Source organism: Antrostomus carolinensis, unplaced genomic scaffold (genome assembly GCF_000700745.2).
Source record: "Antrostomus carolinensis isolate BGI_N321 unplaced genomic scaffold, ASM70074v2 scaffold4304, whole genome shotgun sequence".
In the NCBI taxonomy this organism is placed as follows: Eukaryota; Metazoa; Chordata; class Aves; order Caprimulgiformes; family Caprimulgidae; genus Antrostomus; species Antrostomus carolinensis.
The window spans coordinates 87948-108854 of record NW_010308659.1 but is presented as its reverse complement, the minus strand read 5'-3'; the positions used below and the strand labels follow the sequence as shown (position 1 = coordinate 108854).

At 36.8% G+C, this 20907-nt stretch overlaps 1 protein-coding gene across 1 annotated transcript in view; it reads left to right on the top strand.

Annotated features, from left to right (window-relative positions):
* The window catches only part of LOC104523310 (SH3 and multiple ankyrin repeat domains protein 3), a gene marked incomplete at its 3' end in the record, with an annotated part of 155489 nt that overhangs the window by 108762 nt on the left and 25820 nt on the right, over window positions 1–20907 (top strand). The gene's annotated exons all lie outside the window — the stretch shown is intronic.

The window sequence follows — 20907 nt, the reverse complement described above, 5'->3', positions numbered from 1 at the left end:
TTTATTTTCTTGCAAATGTCTTGTTTAATGGGGACAATGGTAAAGTTCATAGAAAAACAGGAAGGTGGAAATGATTGTCAGAATGACCATGCATCATTGCAGAATGCTCTGCAATCAGAAGTAGGTAATCCCCAGTTTTTGTCTTTTCTAATTTATGCCTATGTTGTAGTCCGACAGAGTGGGAATTTGCTGAGCAGCCTAGAGCTCGTTTTGTCCCTGCATGATATCTCATCTCCTGAGGATGCTTTCTATGCTGCACTATAGAAGATACTATTCTTAGGAATGGATGTCCTTAGGTCCCCACTCCCCCAAAACATATTGCAATATTGTTAAAAAGTACAGACACTTAGGAGTACATGTAGACACAGTCCCAGACCTTGACACAAGGGCTTAATGATCCTCAGTAGCTTGGGGTGGGAAGTGTTTATAAGACTGATAAGTAGGGAAAAACTTACACCTGGGAAGCAAGCTAGCCGACATGGTTGCAAGTGCTGTTAGCTCTATATATTTCGGTGCACCACAACCTCCAGCTTCCCTTCTGTTTTTTGTGTGTATTTAACCGTATGTTTAGTAGTGGCACTAAAATAGAAATAGATATATATATATATTGTTTTTACATTAGGTTGTGTGTAAAACTCTATGTCAATTGTTCCTAAAATAATGACTGATGCATCTAAAGTTTAAGTAAACTTGAAACCGAGTTTATGCTTAGTCATGCTTCTGTTTGTATGGGGAGAGAACTATCTAATGTTACTGTATTTCTTTTCCTCATTAAACAGGAGTTGAGTTTATTAGCATATTTCTTATTAGCTATCTAATAAGTGCAGAAAATTCTGATTATTTAAATAGAAGCTTCACTTCTAACAAGATGTTTTTAAGTATTATTTTTGATAGATGTTTTAGGATTCAGTTCTGAAAATATAAAATGCTTAAACTTAAAGGTGAACTATAATTATTTATAGTTATGATATATATCATATATATATAAAGATATATATATGAGCTACACCATAGTTTTGGGATTTTGGGATTCAGTGAGATTTCACTATGTAGAGTTGGAAGTTTGAAATGTATTATAAACATTCTTCTTTAAAAGTAAGTCTTTAGAATTTCTGGAAGTGCTAAACTTACTTTGTAGGATGTTTCAACTTTTACATTATGTTGAAAGTTAATTGAAAGTGCTTAAGGTAATGGGTTTTAAAGCACCAGCCAAACATTGAAGAAAGCTCTTGCAAAGCTGTTTTAATTAGGTAATAAATTTATCACATATGAGATATTTTTAAACCACACAGAACTTGACTGTTTTCTGTTAAATGGGGGCTAGTGTAAGTTTGTCTCATGTATATTTCTAACATACTGCTGTTTTGCAGTATGAAGTTAATTTCGTTTCTAGTCCCAGCTGGTGTGGAAATAGACATTGTCAGTAATCTTGAAGTCTTACATAGCTACATTCTTAAATCATAGCAGTGCACAAGTTTATGGTTGCCATATCTGTTTTATGACATCTAAGTAGCTACTTTTTGGGTATTGCTTGAAAATTAATAGAGTTATAAAAAATAATCTAAAAGAAAAAAATCACTTTTTAACCAGTGACACTAGTGTGAGAATCTTCCTGCTGCTTTGGTCTAATTTATTACTAAATCTTTTAAAGGTAAAGAATCAGTAAATAGTTGATTTTCTTCTAGATTGATCAGAAAAACAAATAAGGCAGAGTGTAAAAGCTATCATCAGAGCCACTTAGAATCAAAAGATATTAAGACTTTTCCTTTGTAACAATATCCAATTGTGCAATTGGTTGTACTACATGAGAACAATATTGAAGTACTAGTTAGAGTGTCATTAAGCCCAAATGCTTTTGAGATTCTCCCAGTTTTTCAGAGTACAGCTGTCAGTGTGGATACATTTCAAGTTGTTATTTATGAGAGACAAACTGGACAAAGCATCTGGCAGGTACTCTTGTGAATACTGTGTCATTGTAAAGGTACATGTAGACATATTTCCTTCTATTTTTACTCTGGCTAGTGGTACCCTTTTTATTTTAAAAAGCAATGTTTATGTTCTGGCTTTTCTAGTTGTTTTGTTGAAGGTTTGCGAGCACGCAAAAGCTGAGTGTAGAAAAATATAATTTCTCTTAATCTGCTGCCACGTTTTATTCAGTTTTATATATAGTAAATAGTCACATCTGTGGAATACGTGATGTGTGGATTTTTTTTTTCTTTTAATTATGATTTGTTTGGGCTCAAAACTAAAGGGGGAAAAAAAATTCAAATCTCTATCGAGACTGTAGGCCTTTGCGCTTCCTTTGGTGGTAATCTTCTTTTAAGTTATATAATTTTTGGAAAAAACACGTGTGTTTTTCCTGAGGAAGCATTGTGCCGTATTTTTTCATTTGGGAACAGACTCTAGTACTTGATAAATAAACTGGAAAGCTGAAGTGTGATAAAAGGGTTGATGGATGCCTCGGCGTGGCGTGAGGGCCCGTGCTGATGGCGCCATGGGGAAGGTGTGAGGGCGGAGGCTGACCTGTGGGCTGCTGCCTGGTGGGAAACCAGGCTGCTCCTCCAGCCTCCTTCTTCCCAGGCAAAGCATCTGGAGGAATGGCTGGATAAAAATGGCTTGAGGGATGTGTGGGCTGAGGACTGCCTCTGCCATGGGAAGAGGGGAGAAGAGGGGATGGGGGAAGCAGAGGTGCAGCCAGTTGCCCGGAAGCCGGAGCAGCGGTTGAAGGGCGGGAAGGATGTGTGAGGGGTTGTGTGAGAGGTTGCTGGTCTTGGGCCTCATCTGATGGCGAGGCAGGCCTCCAAAGCCCACATCTGGAAGAAAGGAAGATTTCAAAGCCTGCATGGGGAGAAAGGAGGGAAATAAGGGAAGAAATGTGTCCTCGTCCTGGTGTTGGCAGCAGCTGAGGCTGTTTGTGCGAAGCTAAAAGGGTGAGTGAAGCTTGGATGGGGAAGTGAAGAGAAAAGGACTCCAGTCCCTGACATTTGCAGTAACTGGGCGCTTTATTGTTAATTCTGAGGAGACGGATGTTTATCAACAAGCCGAATGCTGCATCCGTGGCTCCACACCAAGATATTGCATCCAAATGCTGCATCCAAAGATAATGACTGTAGAAGTGATGTACTGAAGCAACAACACACATGAGCAAGTGCAGAGTATTATTCTAAACCAAACAACTGTGCTTTGCATACAGTCACAGCAACTGTGCCAGGAAGTAGTTTTCATGGAAAGCCACATAACAGATTTGTTGTTGTTGTTGTTTTTTACCTTTTTTTTAATGCTACTGCTGTTTGCTTTGAGTTAATTCAGTGAAATGTATTTCCCTTATATAAGGCAGAGTATTTGAACTCCAGTTTAAAACTCACTGGTGGGTTAGTGTCTCAGACTCCTATGTGCAATAGGCTACTACTGTCCATCCTTTGGCCAAGATAATGATAGAACAGAAATAAAATAGTTGCTAGCAGTATCACAGGTAGTCTCTTGTACACAGGCAAAAGAATCTGGGCTTTCAAATAAGATTCACCCCTGACAAGGATTTTCCCTTAATCCTCATGTTTCAGATAGCTTAGATTACTTGGATACTGAAATGGGTAAGCTTAAAATACCATTTATATCTGATTGCTGGAATTTCGTTCTGGGAAACATTTGGGAGGACAGTGGTTGGTTTGTTTTTTAAACCAGAACTTTCCAATTAACCCTGGGAAACCTTTTATAGTACAGGCTTTGGATGATGCAACCTGTCACTAAGTGGCAGATTTATGGTTTGACTTTCAGCTACCATTTCAAAGCACAGAGAAAGCATACTAACCACAATAGCCTCTTCAACAACTAATTGTTCTTAATGAAAATAAATAAGCTTGAAATGGTTATTGTCTGAATATTACTGAATTTGGAGTCTGGCATGTCCACATCCACAGCGTGTGATAGCAGCCCTATCATCAACCCAGATTTGGGCTAATCTCGGGAGGGACAAACTGGGATAACAAAGAGTATTTGAGTCACCAAACGATTATGGGTATCATGGAAAATAGTCTGAACTTCAGGTGTGAATTTAAATTGCCATAAATCTGTGTCATTCTGATTTAAAATTATTTCAATCTGTTCTGATTTTATGCCTTTAGATTAAATTAATTTTGCCCAAGCAGTCTCTTATAGTCAAGCTTTAAGGTAAAGGTTGTAAATATGTTTCCTATGAAAACGGGAAACTCAGCTCACCCCACCCCCTGCAATATGAAAGAGTAGCTTTAATGTTTCCACAAACATGTATGCATAGTTATGAATTAACATTAGTGCTATTCATAAATGTAACAGACAAATAATTCCCTGAGAACTGTATTTTCCAGAGCTAAACAGCATTTTACTTGAAATATGACTGACACTAGGCACTAGAACACTTAAAAACTGTATCATTGCTAATAGAAGATATTTTTAAAGCTTTAATTTTAAAAATATTCTATTGCTAAAGTATTTTTCCTTTTTTTTTTTTTTTTTTGTAAGGAAAGGCTTTAGGTCACAAAGATACATTTTAATTTTTTTTTTTTCTAAAACCTGCAGAATATAACATTGTAATTTCCCCTCCTATGAAACCTGTGCTTGCCATGTAGATTTTATCCGTTTGTTTTTTATGTCCTGAGACATGCTTTACCACTGACTTTGCAATACTCATTTTACTTACATGGTCAAACATACTTTGATGTGCATATGAAAGCACCACTGATTTGTATTGATTTTTCTCTTCCTTATTACTAATCAGGACTGAATGTGGAGAAATTTATGAAGGCTTTCTCCCTAATTTTCTTGGTAAGCTACTTTAGAGTACAAAAAGAAAAAAATACTCTACAGACCATCCTGCAAACATACATAATACATTACCTAGTACTCATTAATGTACCTCCTTCACGGGTTTTCAACATCTCAGAAACAAGAATATATTTTCGTATGCATTTGATGAGTATTTAAGTCAAGGCTTCCTGAAGTTTCAGTCTTGTTAAATTAGCTAACTTTGTTAGTATATTAAAATCTCAAGCATCTTTTTAGGAAGTTATTTCTCAATAAAGGTAACTGTTCTCTTATCTTTATCTGGAATATCAATATTGAGAAGCCTTGCTACATTCTTAACTTGATGATTACATCTTTTCATTACAGAAAATCAATTACTCTTACCTACAGCAGCAAAATTTTAAAAAGATACAACCAAAGCTCGAATTCCATTCTACAATTTAATTTCTGGATGCTGTATGTTGTACATCTCTTTTGTGTCCCTTGTTCAATTCCCTTTGGGCTTTAGATAAGGTCACCAGTGGGTTGCCTTATTCCAAAAAGGTGGGCAAAAGGAGGTGCTTCTTTCTCTGAGACCTCTTGTATCAACAACTGTTATCCAGAGAGCACTGCAGATGTTGTTTGTGTTTGGTTTGCTCTATTGATTACTTTACAAACCACAGTATTGTGAATTTCTATGAATGGAGAGATATTGGCGAAATGAATGAATGCAGAAGTGTTTGGTACATTTTTTTTCTGGTGGTTTATAATGTGTTTATGCAGAGGAAGGTAAATCCCTGTGTAGATAGTTGTATTTTGTGTGAGGGGTTTATCTTAATTCACTACCTGGTAATGAAAAAGGATGGTAACAACACTGTTCCTTAAATCTAGCTGGTATTGTAGATTTGTCTGTACATGTTCTGGTGGATTTGTCTAACTTTAATGTGATGCTTTTAATTGTAATTATTAATTATAAGTTGGCATAACTTCCAGTTTTCCACCTGATATTGTGAAAAAACCTTTTCATACATTTCCTAATAGGCAATTTCATCAAGAGTGTGAGAGCTTTTAAAGGGTTTGTCTTTGCTATCAAACTATATGTAGAACATCATCTTACTCAAGTCTTCTAGCGAGACATCCCTCGTGAGACTGGGTTTTCCTGGGATCAGCTTGATGTGACTTGATTCTACATTGACTGCTTGCAAAGTTTGTCATGAGCATCATACTAGTGCAGCTTGTGTTCTGAGTGCTACTGAAGGCGATGGAAGCAGATGCTCATCTCTGCTCCTGTTACCTGCCAAAGGTTACTTTTTTTCAAGTAAAGGCAAAATTAATCTGAAAAATAATGTAGTAAGAATTAGGCTGTTAATCAAAAGCCATATCTGTTATCCAAAACCAGTAGAAAAGCGATGGCAAAAAAACCAGGAGTGTTTTTGAAATAGGAAACATCTAGTAATATTATTCAGGTGAATCTATTCTGTTTTTTCCGAACTTCTTATTTTATTTGTCAGCATGATGCATCATTTTGTATATTCCACTTTATATTATTCTGAGTGCTAGCCACGCAGCAGGACGTACTCCCAATCTTCTAAAGGAGGGAAGTAAAGATTAGCAAGGGAAGTGTCAAACTGCTGAAATATTGCAGTCTTCAGTAATGTGTCACAAAATATGCCCTTATCAGACAGTAAGTGACTGGGATGCTAATATATTTCTATCAGCCTAGCATGTGAGACTGAGGCTTGTTTTGAGAGAGCAAAGCATTTAATAATATTTATTACGTGGTGTGAGGGCTTGTTGAAAAGTTTTGCCTTTAGGATTTTTGGAAAATATGGTTTGTGTTCAACTGGATTGGAAGTTTCGGTGCAGGCAAGACATCATTTCATCTGTCTGTTATAATAAAACGTGCTGTAAGAGGTATTGTCACAACACAAAATGGCTCAGATAAAGAAAGTGCTGTGGGTTTTTTATTATATTTTTTTAACTGATATGGAAGTTATCTCAATATTTCTTCTTAAAGAAAAAAAGAGAAGCTGGGTAGCAAGAGAAAATGAGATCTTTCCTGTTAGAAAATGCTGAGAAACCATAAATGCCTCAGTGTTCACCTGTTTGTAGACTCATATGGAGACAATTATCCTAAAAATGGTCTGTAAGACAGAAGCCACCTTCTGGCTGGAGTAGTTCAAGCACGGGGGAAGTAACAAATTTACTAAGGTGTGTTAGATATCCTTGAATGAAAATACTCTGGTTAAGAACTTAGCCTTTCTGTTTCTCATCCAGACACACACACACACACACACAAATAGTAACAAAATGAGTGTGCACATCATCATTAATGTGAATGAGATGCATTATTGATACCAGTTCTTGTGTTCAGTAGATGGTCACTAGATGGCATTCTTTGGGTAGAGAATTTAAGGGAAAAATAATCTGTAATGTTTAATTTGTATTCAGTTGCATTTCAGTCCACTGTTATTTCTGCTTGAATATGAAAACTTGAGAAAGGACATGTTAGGGCAGAAGGAGAGAGGGAGGAAGGAAGGATTTTACTCTCTTTTGTTATTTCAGAGGCTGCACTTTCTGTGCAGTGTAGTGTGTCTTGAGCTCTAATGTTGTGTAAACATTTTTATACACTTTTCTAACTAGTATATATGGAAATATGTTTTTAGATTATAGATTAATGCAGTTCTATGAGTCTGTTACGTGCTTTGCTCACACTCCTTAGAGTCAATAATCAATCTCTATGAAATGATCTAGATCAGATCACATCTTCAAAGCACTTAAAACTGAATGCAACTATTCAACAACACAACCTCTTTGTGGAGCAGAACTGCAGGAAAGCTCTGGTCATCAGAGGATGGGTGCAGATTCTTACTCATGTTGTCTCTTCTAGGGTTGGGACAAGGTGTATGTGTGTGATATTGTGATAACCTACTTCTCAGAAGCCCATCAGAAATTCCATTTAGACCTGAAGACCTTTTCATAAAACCTGGGGCAAAACTATCATAGTGCTGCAGAACATTATAATAATTGAAAGTATGTTGTTCTAGTAAAGGCTGTAAGTACTAACTGACTATATGGCAGTTGCCTTACCTCAGTCAGTGCCATATTTTAGGATGAATAAAAGCAGTCATTGTTGATTTCTTAGCTGTGCTTCAGATCTGACTCATCTATTTTGTTCTAATTCAAAATGAGAGATGAAGTATCTCGAGTGGATACAAACACTGTGCTGCGAGTGCCGTTGAGTAACAGCAGTTTATTGCAAGCAGCGTTCCCTGGGCTTGTTTGCTGGTGGTTTTTCCTGCCTCAGTGGCACAGGGTAAAGGGCTCGCTAAGGTGGAACACTCGGATTTTCATGCTGTCTACACTACCTGAATTTTTCAGTGTAACTGGTGAGATTTTGGGTATCAGCTTGTTTCAGACACAAGGTTATTAATTTGCTGACTTTCTCTGTGCCAGTCCCCAACATGCCCTCAACCCAACCTAGGAACTTTATAGTTTTGAACCAGTTACTAGCAAGAATTTACAGTTTAATACCAAATCAACTTCTGCAGCAAAAAAAAAATTGTTTAACGACACTCTAAACCTTACAAATTTAGACACATTTTTGTGTCTTTACATATAAATAAGTAAAAGTAAAAGCTGTAATCAAAATTCTCATTATTTGAAGGTAATGTTAACATATAAGTTGAGGGTAACTCAGTAGGTGGCAGTCCTCTTAAGCCAAAGGAAAAACAGTGTGAGCACAAAGGACTGGGATTTGAATGGAGTAAACTGTTTATTAAATATTTCCATGTTTTCTATAGTCAGTGTAGCTTGCATCTTTCATGGAGAATCCTCCTAACTATTGATGGTTTCTTTTTTCCTACCTTGAGCTGTCCTGTAAAATCATGATAATAACCCTATAAATGTATTTGAGAAGCTATACTGTACAAAATGAAAAAAAAGAAAAAAGGTGAGTTTCCATATTTTTATACCTATTTTGTCAATATTTCAGCTTAATTCCTGAGTACTATTTTATACCCTTCTGTGAAGACAGGTTCTTCCTAGAAATAGTTGTAACAACTCTAATGCATCAGTGCTTGGCATTCTTCTGACCAAGCAGTATATTTCCTGTAGCTCTTCCCAGTTCTGTGATTTATTGTTTCATCTGGCCCAAAGGCAATTGTGCCTTACTGGTTTCCAGTAGCAGCTGCCTTTCCCAGGTCCTGGGGAAGGTCCCAACTGTTTGTTGCTTGCTCTCGCTTATTCTCCTGTCTCATCTAGTCTGTTCAGATCTTTAGGCTCTTCTCACAGACTTATTCTCAAAAAAACTTGTCTGTAGCAATAGTTTGTATTTTTTTTTTCTTTTCTTGCTTCATATACTAAAAGGAAGCTCTGTCATTCCCACATTACCCAGTGTTTTCATTTGAATTGTTATGGGATAATCCTTAAAACAGGAATCAGTGTTCTTCTCTCCCAAATAAATGGCCTGTGCTGCTAAACAGCATCTCTTGCACATTTCCCAACCCCTAAATCCTTTGTGTATGGTCTCAGCTCAATAGCAGAAATGAATTTTTGCTTTCAGCCTGTGGCAAAGGTGGTCTGTCACGGGTTTGTATCGATGACATTATAGTATTTATCAAACAAATTGTTTCCTTCAGGGTAATCCTCGTTATCAACCGTGTGAGGGACCTCTCTGATTCAGTCCTCTTGGTTGCTAAGGGAGAGACTAGATACTTTATTTTAATCTTACCTACGTGGTAGATTTGTGTCCCCAGCAGCATGCAAACTGTTTGAAAACTAATAACACAAAAATACTCTCATTTTAAAAAAAAAAAATAAGCAAAAGCTTTGCTGGTATAAACCAGCGTGTGTTCTAAACCTGTTAAATACAATTCATATTGCCTTCATCCCACTGTGTGCTTGCTTCCCTCCCAGTCCCTTTCAATTCAGCTACAATCACTCCTCTGCATGAAAGGAGTGCACTCATAAAATAGCTATCTTAAAATAAAGCCAAAGGAGCCACTTATTTTCATGTAACACAGAAGATGTGGGTGTTAGAGGCGAAAAGCTCTGATAACTTGCTTAAGCTACTTAAACAGCGCTGGTGGAGACATGGGAAGATCAGGTATGAGCAGGTCGAAGGGAGGTTTTGGTAATGTTTGGGAAAGTTTGGCAATAAACCTGTCTTGTCCTTCCCCTACGTGTTTGGCCAGATGTAGAATGTGGGAAAAAATGTGGCAAAAATACAAATATTGCCAAATATTCACTGAAAACGAGACCAAAGGGACACTGGATGATGTCTGGGGGAGATGAATAAATGTTAAAGGGAGAACATGTGGATGGTATAAAAGTGAAAATTCACATAAACGTTGGGTTCTTGATCCACTCTCTGCCTGCATGCTGCTGCAGTTGTTTTCCATAGATTGTTGAGGGGAGATTTTTTGGGGTTATTTACCCAAGTATAGATGTTACATGTGTGATAAAACATGCAAGAGAGAATCAGAGAAAATTTTTGTGTCCTGTGAAGCACTCAAGGAGTAAATGAATTATGAGTTATTGAGTAGGATCCTTTCTAGTCCTCCATAGATGGTTATACTGTTTATCTGTGTCCATGTTTGTAGGTTGTTTTGGGTTTTTTTAATATGGGCAATATTGCATAATCATGAGACTTTTTGGGGAGAGTCCCTTTCATTAGATCTCTAGTTCTGTGTTCAGGAAACTACTTACTCCTTTTTTGGCTGAGTAATGGCCATTCTGCTTCACTTTATCTCAGAGCAACATGTATCATGGCTTCTGTTACCTCAGGAATAAAACAGATGGCCTTCAGCACAACATCTGGGGGAAAAAAAATTAGATCTCTGAAGCTTATTTGGTAAAGTAAACACTGCAAACATAAAATGATAAATCATTGATCTTACTAAGAAAATACCTGGATCAAAGGTGGGTTGTTTTACTTGCTACCTATTTTGAGTGGTTTGTATCTACAGGCAGGATTAAGAAATAATTATGTATAACTAGTGATTCAGATTATGACATTTCATTGATAAAAAGCTTTGAAAAATAAGTGTTATTATTACTTTAGTTCTGGGAGGAACACCCTGCTGATCAGTTCTGAGAACACCTCAGTGGTGTTGGGCTAGTGCTGTCAGCTTTTAACATCTCTCAATTGATTTTTGTGATTGCAAATCAAGATGAATGAGGAATTCAGGTTTCAGGTTAAGGGGAAAAAAAAAATCACTCTGAATCTGTGGTAGCTTCCACAAGAATACTACAGGGGATTTGTGGAAATATATGGGGTCATATTAGTAATGTGAGTTATTAATTTGATAGTTTTCTGATAACAAAATGCACTTAAAGCTGACAGAGCTGCATTTAACTGTAAATAATATACTGTGTATAGCAAGTCTACCTTTAGCCACCTTATCACCCATTTCTAGATGAGACCTTTCCTTTCAAATAATATTATCTTAAAATTTTGACATCATGATCTTATTGAGGTGACAAGTTGTCAACTTCAGGTTATGTGATGGGGAAAAAGATTATTTAAAAGCAGTTATATGTCCTTTCTCTCCTAAAATGATTGTGATGTTATACATATGCCAATAACTTGTAGTGCCCTCGCAGTCCTGTAAAGAGTAATTAGACAGTGATGTATTAAAGTGTAATTGTTTAACCAGTTAGATCATTTTGAGTGTCAAAAGAACTCGTCAAGCTGTGCAAGTCATTATCACTGCTAGGTGATTATTTCTTGTACTGTCTCTGTGCAGGATTATGATAAATAGAATGAAATGTGGTTTTTTATGATATATTTGGAGGATTAGATTTGCATAGCCTCTTTGAGGATTAAGTTTGAGTATGCTGAGATGCAATTTGTATGTGAGAAAGAGATAAGGAGAGAAGGAGGGAGTGTGGTTTTCAGGTACAGAGAGATGGCTAATCCAGGTTGACTTCTTATACTCAATTACATCTTTAGAAAGGAATAAACCTACTAAGCACATAAATTAAATGCATCCCATGCTTGAGACACAACTACAAAACAAAAATTCAGATTCACTAATTCAACATCTCTTCCATGTCTCTCATTTTGTTTTATTTTTTTTTCTCCCAGTCAAATTTTAGATGTCACAAAGTCCACAATATAAAAGTTTCTGTTAGGACAAGGCTACATTTTTGGGAAGCATTGAAGTTTTAAAGTGGTTTCAGAAGGTTCACTAAGTCAACTGAGATGTTCACTAAGTCAAGCCTTTTACATTATTTTTCTTTAATGTTGAGGAAGAAAAATGCATTCTGATTCTAGAAAACCCCATCCATCATGATAGGTTACTAGGCTGCAGAATTTACTTCTCTGTTATTTTCCTCTTCATTTTATTGGGGAGAAAATCTTGTGGTCTTTGAAGAATGGAGTAGTAAATCTTCTGGCACCTCCAGCTGCCAACCCGGGACACTGATCTGTGCCTTTGGTTTTGGGCCCCAGAACAAGAGAGCTGAGGGATCGGCAACTCTCTCCCTATGATCAAGGTCCAATTCTGGTTTCATCTCTTCCCTTCATGAGGTGAAGCACACTGGCACTTCTCTTTCACTGGGACCTGGAACCAGACCACCAAACTGTAACACTTTGGAGCAGGTGGTAGTCTGAAACCTACAGTTGATCAGACTTTCTCTTTATATCTGAAATTCTAAGGACATATGTGTAAAAGCTGGAACTTCACTGAAATTGTTGGTCCTCTTCTGGTTACTGATTAAATTTAGGAGACATTATCATTACCCATTTTCTAAAACAAGGATTGTGCAGAGAGATGCGCTGTCGCTGGACAAAGTTAAGGGTGCTCTCTACTTAGATATGATTGATACATAAAAGAGTCGTTAGTAACCGTTGACTGTGGATTCATCTGAATTCCTGCCACCTTCTGTCTCTACCCCTTCTTTTAAGCCAGTCTCCTGTTTTGTTTTGTTTTGTTTTTCGCCAGTAATATACCTGGAGTATTTGATTTCTTCAGTTACAACATTTTACAAATCTCATAACTAAAAATCTCCTAAGTACCAAGATGCAATATAATTAGTTTTTTCTTATTAGTTTATAGGCATTAAGCATGATACACAATGGAGTTTCAGGAATATATCAGTCTTCAGAGAATTCATTTCTATATCTCTATTTGCTTCCAAGAATTAGTCATTTAACCTTACAGAAAACGTCTGGAAATGATAACAATTTTCTTTTGCCATTTTAGCCTTTGGATAGCTTAGAAAATATGTTTTGACATTTCTGTAACAATTAGCAAATGTACATTTTTATCTTACAAACTTAAAGCTCAAATGCTTTTTCTACTGAAGTACTTTAAAACAGGTTTATTGCCTTGTCCTTGTCTTTGCTGGAGTCTTTGGCACGCTGCTTACACTTCCTGTGCCTCAGTTACCTCATTCTCCAAATTGCAATGCTGTTCTGAGGAGAAATACCCTGAAGATTTAGGCAGTTGTAGTAACTTTATGAATGTTGATCTACAATAATAAGCTTGTCTTTTACTGTTCACAGTGATCATTTCAGTGATGATTTTCAATTCCATTTAGACATTTCATCTGAATGACATTACTTGAGGTATGAGATTTTTAATTTTTGTAATACTTACATATTCCTAGAATTACTTGTTCAAATATTGTGCCAAATTTGTGTGTCATCATACGCTTTTTGCTTTAATCTTCACTGAAGTGAGACTGGATTTTGATCAGTAACTGAAGAAGTCACTGTTCAATTTAATCAGTGTACAATTTAAAGCCATGTAATTTTCTAGTGGTCTGTTCATGGCATTGTATTTCCTAAGGGTTTCAAAGTGTGTTATAAAGAAAACTTTTTAAGTTTCTGTCATAGTAGAGGTCTAAAATCTTAACTTTAAAAGCATTTTACTGTCTCTTTAAAAATTTTTAATCTAGATTGGACTAAATTTTAGAAAATTAAGCTTGAAAGGGTCTGGCTTGAGGCTTAGATAAAAGATTGTCAGATTTGAGAAGGAAAACCAACTTTCTGCTGCTTTTTTTGAAGGTTTCAGCATATGAAGAGAAGGCAATTAAGGGCAAGTGAAAGGTATCATAAAGGATTATATATTTTCAAGCTGATTTGTAGTATGATCTTTTAGTGTTCTGAATGTATACATATGCCCCTGCCTTTTTTTTTTCCCAAAAGTTGAAGTTGAACAACAAAAACTTCATTTCTATCTTTTGTTGTACATCCAGACAATGCATTCAACTTTGGTTTTTTGTTGTTGTTTTGTTTTGTTTTGTTTTTAAATCTAATGCCTCAACAACTTCCATGTAATTTTTCCATGTATCTTTTTTACCCTCCTCTTCATAAAAATCATAGTCACTGAGATGGTGAAGCAAGAAGTAGGAAAGACAAATTATCTGCCACTTTTCTAAGTCCTCCTTTTAATGTCTAATCTGCAACCTTTTAAAAAGTCTATCCTGAATGAAGAATAGCTAATTCTGGAAATATTGATATAGAAGCAACAGCAAGGCCAAGGTGTACTTTCCCTATATTTTACTTCTCCAATTGCCCATTTTGGCATTTGAGGAACTTTTAACTACTTCAGGGTTGACTTTTTAACTTAGGAACCATTTTTACACTGGCTTTAGTAAATAGAACAAATATAGCTTCAACAGCAATCTGAGTCTGTCAAGCACTCCCTTTATGTGCACTTAACTAATCTCTTAGCCCATAGGAAAGTAATGCAGTGCATCTTGTAGTTTAGATTTAAAAACAAACAAAAAAACAAACAAAACCCCCCCCACAAACAATCAAAAACCCCCCAAACTGCTGAATTACTCTATCTGTATATTACCTGCAAACTCAAGCTCCTGTAACTGGCAGTTCAGTTTGTTATTTAATTACATTTGCACATTCTCTGGTTTACACACCTGTAATATGTAAACTTAGTAATGCAAGTGTCTTGTCTTTCATAGCACTGTGATAGACTACAAACCTACTCTTCATTAGTCAAATATTCATTAATATCCATGTTTAGTAATCATGTGGCACATCTTTTGAATACACAACTAAAACTGTTACTGTCTCTACTTTCAGGTTTGCATATGTAGCTCTTGCATAGCACTAGTGTTGGTGTTACAGGAATAACAACATGGCAGGGACATGCAGGATATGTATATAAAATTACATGGTCTTGTTGCTCAGATTAATTAGACTTGACTACTCTGCAGTCATAAATCTTGCCATTGATGCAAAATCTATTGGTCTTATGTTTTCGGATTTCCAGGCTTCCTATAAATGCTGAAATGAGATAGTGAAGCTGTGAGGGGAAAAAAAAAAACAACATAGGAATGGTCATTAAAACCTAAATGCTTAAGGTATCGCCTGTTGGAGGCCAGGGTGTGTCTGAACTGCTGACTGAGTTTCAAACCCAAGATGTTTTGTTTCTGTGGTTTGATTAGCAGCAGATTAGGAACAGGGCGGTGTCATCCTCTCTATATGAATAAGCTGTACAAGAGAATGATTGTAACAGAACAAACTGTTGTCAGGTCACTGTCCTGGCCCTGGGTAGGATCCACTCCACTCGACAGACTCGTTTGCTTCGTTACCCTTTGCTCCTCTCCATAGTCCCTTTCTCCTGTGCACATTCTGCTGCTGCTCCTGTCTCGTTTCACACTGCTTCCCCTGCCAGCTGTAGTCTAAGCTATATTATTTCTCTCATTCTGGCTTTTACATCCTATGAATTTGAATAGGACTAATTAGACTTTATTCCCAGTGATGCCTTGATGTCAGGAAGCAGAACCCTAAGCGTGTAAGAAAAACCAGCTCTCTACCTCCTGAGTGCTTGCTTCACTCGCTCTGCTTTAGAGTAGACAGAGTGCGTAGCTGTAGTCTGAAAATAGCACTCACGCAGAATAAAGAGACTTCAGTGCAATTAAAAATTTAAGAGGTCTTTTCCTCCAGAACTGTGTTTCCTCCTTCTCAGATCCTACTGCTTGTGGTCTAATTGCAATGTTTATTGGCTGAAATTGCAGTAATTTCAAGTAGACTTGTCAAGGGGACTGTAGCTAGCATGTTCCTGGCATACATACGTTTAACATAGATGCTAGATCTCAAACCTGGTCTCCAGACTTTGGAACAGTGCTATTTATTCAGTAACCTGATTCCTATATGTAATTACAACCATTTGGGGGGAAATTTTCTGTAAAAATCTCATATAGAGAATCAGAACTTGAGAAAACAGTCGTTAGAATCCTAAAAATGGATTTTTCAAGGCTGCCCAGTGTTTTCTCTTATCAGTTGTACTACAGTAATTCATTCTTCAAGAGTGAGCGACGGGGAAAAATATCTGCCTTTGTGGCAAAACATTTTTTCATATGCAACAGCACAATCCCTGCTCCAGATTATTCAATATTTTCCTGTATGACAAGAGGAACAGGTTGAGTACAGAGAAGCAGGAAGACAAGCCAGCTAGGTGACATGTATCCCAAACTGCTCGTGTGCCTGCTACAAGAACCAGAGGAGTGTATGTACACTATGTGACAGAGGTGAAACTTCAGCAGGTGGACTCTGGAGATCAGTATGTGCCAGGTAACAGAGCTATAAGCACTTGCACGCATAGAGAACACTGGGTGCCTGGACTGCTGTATGCTATATATATATATATATATATATACACACATACATATATATGCTATATACACAAAGTTAGTATGGGTGCTGAACTGCAATTACCTTTGTAAGCAGAGGCCCACCTATGCCTGACCTGTATGCTGTGGTTACAAACAGATGTTTAGTAACACTTTAATCAGACATTATATTTATTTCAATCTTTTTTTAAAAGATCACTAGCCCTTTAATGCAGATCAAAGTATTCTCTTTTCTATTGCTCATCAAAATGATTAAAGTGAAGTATCTTTGACCAGTAACGGAAGGACAAGCTTTTATGTACAGTGAATTTTCATAGCAAAACAAATGTGTGTTATTAACTATATTAACTATATTTGTTTTGCAACTGATATGGTCTGACTTCATTATGTCCTTGTTACGTGAGAGGTATTTGTAATGTTTTGGGGTTTTTTTTTCCCCCCTCTTATAGTCAGTAAAAGGGTGGGTTTAAAAAAAAAAAACCACCAGAGAAGCAGTTTTGTTTTAGAACACTACAACAATATATAAAAGTGATAGCTCTGCCACGTTTCTAATAGCTGGGTTGAATCATATTCTTTTCCTCTAATGGCATGCGTAATTGCTCTAGGTTTTCAGGCGTCCCTCACCCGCACTTATTTAGATTAGTGACTGATGCATTTCCATGGAAACCTGCAGCAGGGAAAAAAAAAACCTCTCTTGGTACAGTGTGGAGCTGAAAGGATGTGGGCTTTGAGTCTCAGCCTGTAACTTGTGTAAAATAAGACTTTTCTTGTGGTCATCTTGATTTGGGATTTTTGTTGTTGCTGTTCTCTAAAGAGTAAGAATTGTTTTCAGCAGCCTTTTGTATAAAAATTTAGAACACTTATATCCTACATTTCTTGAGAAGCTTCAAGGGGTTTTTTTTGTGTAGTTAAAATAGAACATTTTGAAATTAAATGTCTGGGATGTTTTTCTTGGCGAGCATGCAGAAGCACACAAAACTCCAGTAAGCTGGTTAGAAACTATGTCTGGCAAGTCAAGATCTAAGAAGAGAGCTCATTTTGGAGGTATTGTGTATAGCTTTAATGAAGAATGACTGTTCTTTGAATTGGTGGTAGGGTAAATGGAAAGATTTGAAATAAAGAGAATAGTGACCTCAGTAAAATTCTTGGAAAATATGGGCACTTTTAAAAACTTTGCACAGCACTATATTGCTTTTCTCAAAATGTAGTACATTCTTAATACGCACTGCCTTTATTCTGTGCATTCCCAGCAATTAATTCTAATTTCCAGGAGTGTTTAAGGTTGCAACAGATCACAGATTTTGAAATGTCTTCTTTTAAAGTAATTGCTTGTATCTGTCTCTGCAATGCTGAAAGGACACAGACCTTCTGTACTTTTTAAAAAGTAGAAATATTTTCAGATTTTGTTGCTTTCAAACCACAGTCATCCTATTTTGAATACCTATGTAGGTTCTCTAGCCATAGGCTTTGAAACCGATGGTCAAATCACAATTTTAGATGTGGTAGTTGTTCACTTTTTGAAAATTAATTAGCCTGTGACCTGACACTGAAATGTGTTATTTAACAGCCATCAATATGAAGTCTCTCTAACCATATATATATATTATTTTTATGTATTATATAATGTATATTATATTACTTGTTATAATAATTATGTATAGTTTTATCAATATATTCTGATAAAGCATCACAAATTCAGTCGATAAATGTTTGTACTCCAGTTTCCTTCAAAGTGATGTGCTGTTCCCAAGGAGTTTTGCTGTTGTGATAGCTTTGTATTTTAGACACAGTAGTGTGGCAAAGAAGTTCTTCCTGTTGAGCAGAGAACGGTGCACATCTGCATCTCCTTGTTCCACCCATATCTTCCCCTCCCTGGTCCTGGGTAAACTCCAGAACAATATTGCTTAGCAACATTCTGCTCTGCTAATCTGAGCTATTTGTTCAGTCTGACTGAAATAATAATATTAAATTATAAGTTATTCTGAGGCCCTTACAATAGAAGTCATAGAATATTCCTCTGTATGTCTGTTGGGTTTTAGTAATGGAATTATTTTATCCACAATGAAATTCAGACTGTAAATCCCTTATGCACAATCAATGCAAAGAAAGAAAAAGATACTGAGTGAAAACATAAACTTTTGCCTTTTGCTTGGTTTCTATTTAGTGTTATCTTGTTAGAAATCATCTCCATTTTATAGTCCCACTCTACCCATCATGCTGTACTTCCAGTGTGTTAGGGTGACTAACTTGAGCAAGATTTGGGGAGAGCTGCTATCTATATACGCAGGACAGAGCGAGCAAGTTATTTTTGAGACATTTTTACTAATGTTTGAAATATCCTGAGAGAACTGAGCTCTCCAGCTCATTGACTTCAGTGTCCCTTGGTAAAGGAAAGGGAAATGAGTACGTTCTGCACAGGGCAAATGAGTTCTCCATATGGCTGATCTAGCAGAATGTATTACGAAAGCTCTCTGGGCATCCCCGTTGGCCTCTCAGGGCAGTTGGAGGCCTGTTTGATGGAAGAGGAGGAGGAGAACTACATGTAGTTTGCCTTGATAGCTCACTGTGAACCTGACAAAAATACCTTTGAAAGCAGCGTACCTGCCAGGGAGTGTTATGGTGAAAAAGATGGGGAAGTTCTTTGAATTTCTTGCGTATCTCCCGCGCACAGCAGATGACAGCTTCTTATGTATTCAAAATTTTATCTATTATTGAAGTGAAAGAATTTGACAGATCATCGATCCTGCGTATAGCTGGCAAAGATTTAGATTTGAATGAGGCTTCTGTGAGAGAGGAAATTGAGAGGAAACATTTGTATCACCATTGATGATAAAAGCCCATAATAACTCTTGTTGAAACTTGCTGTACATGAAAATTAATGATTTTTGAAATTGAATAGAAGAATGGCTTTTTAGGGTCTGTTTTTCCTAATCCGGCCCAAAATAGTTCTCCATCCATTCTTTCCACCTTAGGGTGCAGAATGACCTTCTTCAAAGCAGTCGGGTTATCTTTGTGTGATTATAAATACGTCTCAGGTAGGAATAATCTGTGTTATGCTGACTAAACTGCAGCTCCTGCCACATAAGCAAATGCAGAGTTCCTTCACAAACTTCTAATGGAGTTTCCCTAAATTTAAGGAAAAGTCACTTAAAATTGTTATCTGCTACTCTGTAATAATTTTTAAATGAATATTTTTATTAAACTGCAATTCAGGTTCTTGTGGCAGATTTATAACCACATGAAAATAATTGATTAAAATGATTTTTGTAGTGTCATTTCTCATCAGAAAATAAATACTGAAGCTGGCACTCTTAGTGACTAAAAGTGACTGAAATTAGAAGGCTATTCTGATGTTTTGTTGTTGTTCTTGCTGTTCTGTGACATCTGAGGATACCTGCAATGGGGAAAGTGGCACTTACTGTCACTTCTTGAATGTTTGCTGGAAACTTTCCATGGAGATCCACCTGGTACCTTCCCAAGGGTTGACTGTACTGATTCAGTTTCGTGTGGCTTTGTGTTGGCTTACAGCTGCGGAACTTCATCTCTTTAGCAGAAGTAAACAAATTCTGCTAGCAGTTGAGAGAGCAGTCATAACTATGAGAAAAATACTGGAAGTTAGGGTTTGCATGAAGTTAAGCATGTGCAGAAGCACTGCACGTTGGAAACTACAAAATTGGCGTCTACTGAGTGTGGAAAATATAATCTATTAAGCAAACTATTAAGCCAAATTTCACCTGACTTCTGCCCTTTGTTACAGGCCGTCATTTTGCATTATGCTGCTGTTATCAGTGGGAACAATGCAGTCACTAGAATATTTGCAGGAAAGAAGGAAAATATGAAATAAGGTATTATGAGTACAAATATTTGTACCACAAATCAGTTCCAAAGAACTGGAACATCACACCACCTGAGCTTTGTAGTTAAACAAACCATCCTGACTTTCAGGATAAATAATATTTGCAACAGATGATAATACCAGCAGGCAACAAATCAAGATTTCTTTGTTCTAACTAGATTGGAAAAACAAGATGCTTTTATTTATGTGTTCAGGAGCACTTTGGAATCAACAATAAGAACTTTTTTATACTTTTTTATGAACTATACACAACATATTGCCAGTCTGCAGTAAAGGGTTAAGCAAAGTGTATTGAAGTTGATTTATTTTTGACCTGATTTTGTAAGAACAGCATGGGTCAGCATTGATCGACATAGGTGTGAATGGACCAACTCCATGCTTGGTTGCTGGAATCTCTGAAGTCTGTTACCAGCTCAGGTCAACATCCATCTCTTTACAAGTAACAAAGTCTATAAAGTCTAATAAATCTTGGGACAAAGAAGGAAAAATATACATCCTCTTCCCACTGGTTTCTTTTGATGTCATCACCCAGACCTATGTCTGTGTTCTAGACACCGAGTGTATAATTTAATCCTCCATTTCAGCTGAGACCATGGGCACAAAGCTGCCTTGCAACATTTGCAGTAGGTTGATTAACTATTCTGCTGCAGATGGGTCATAAATGAGGGGCAGAGGGAAGGAAGGCC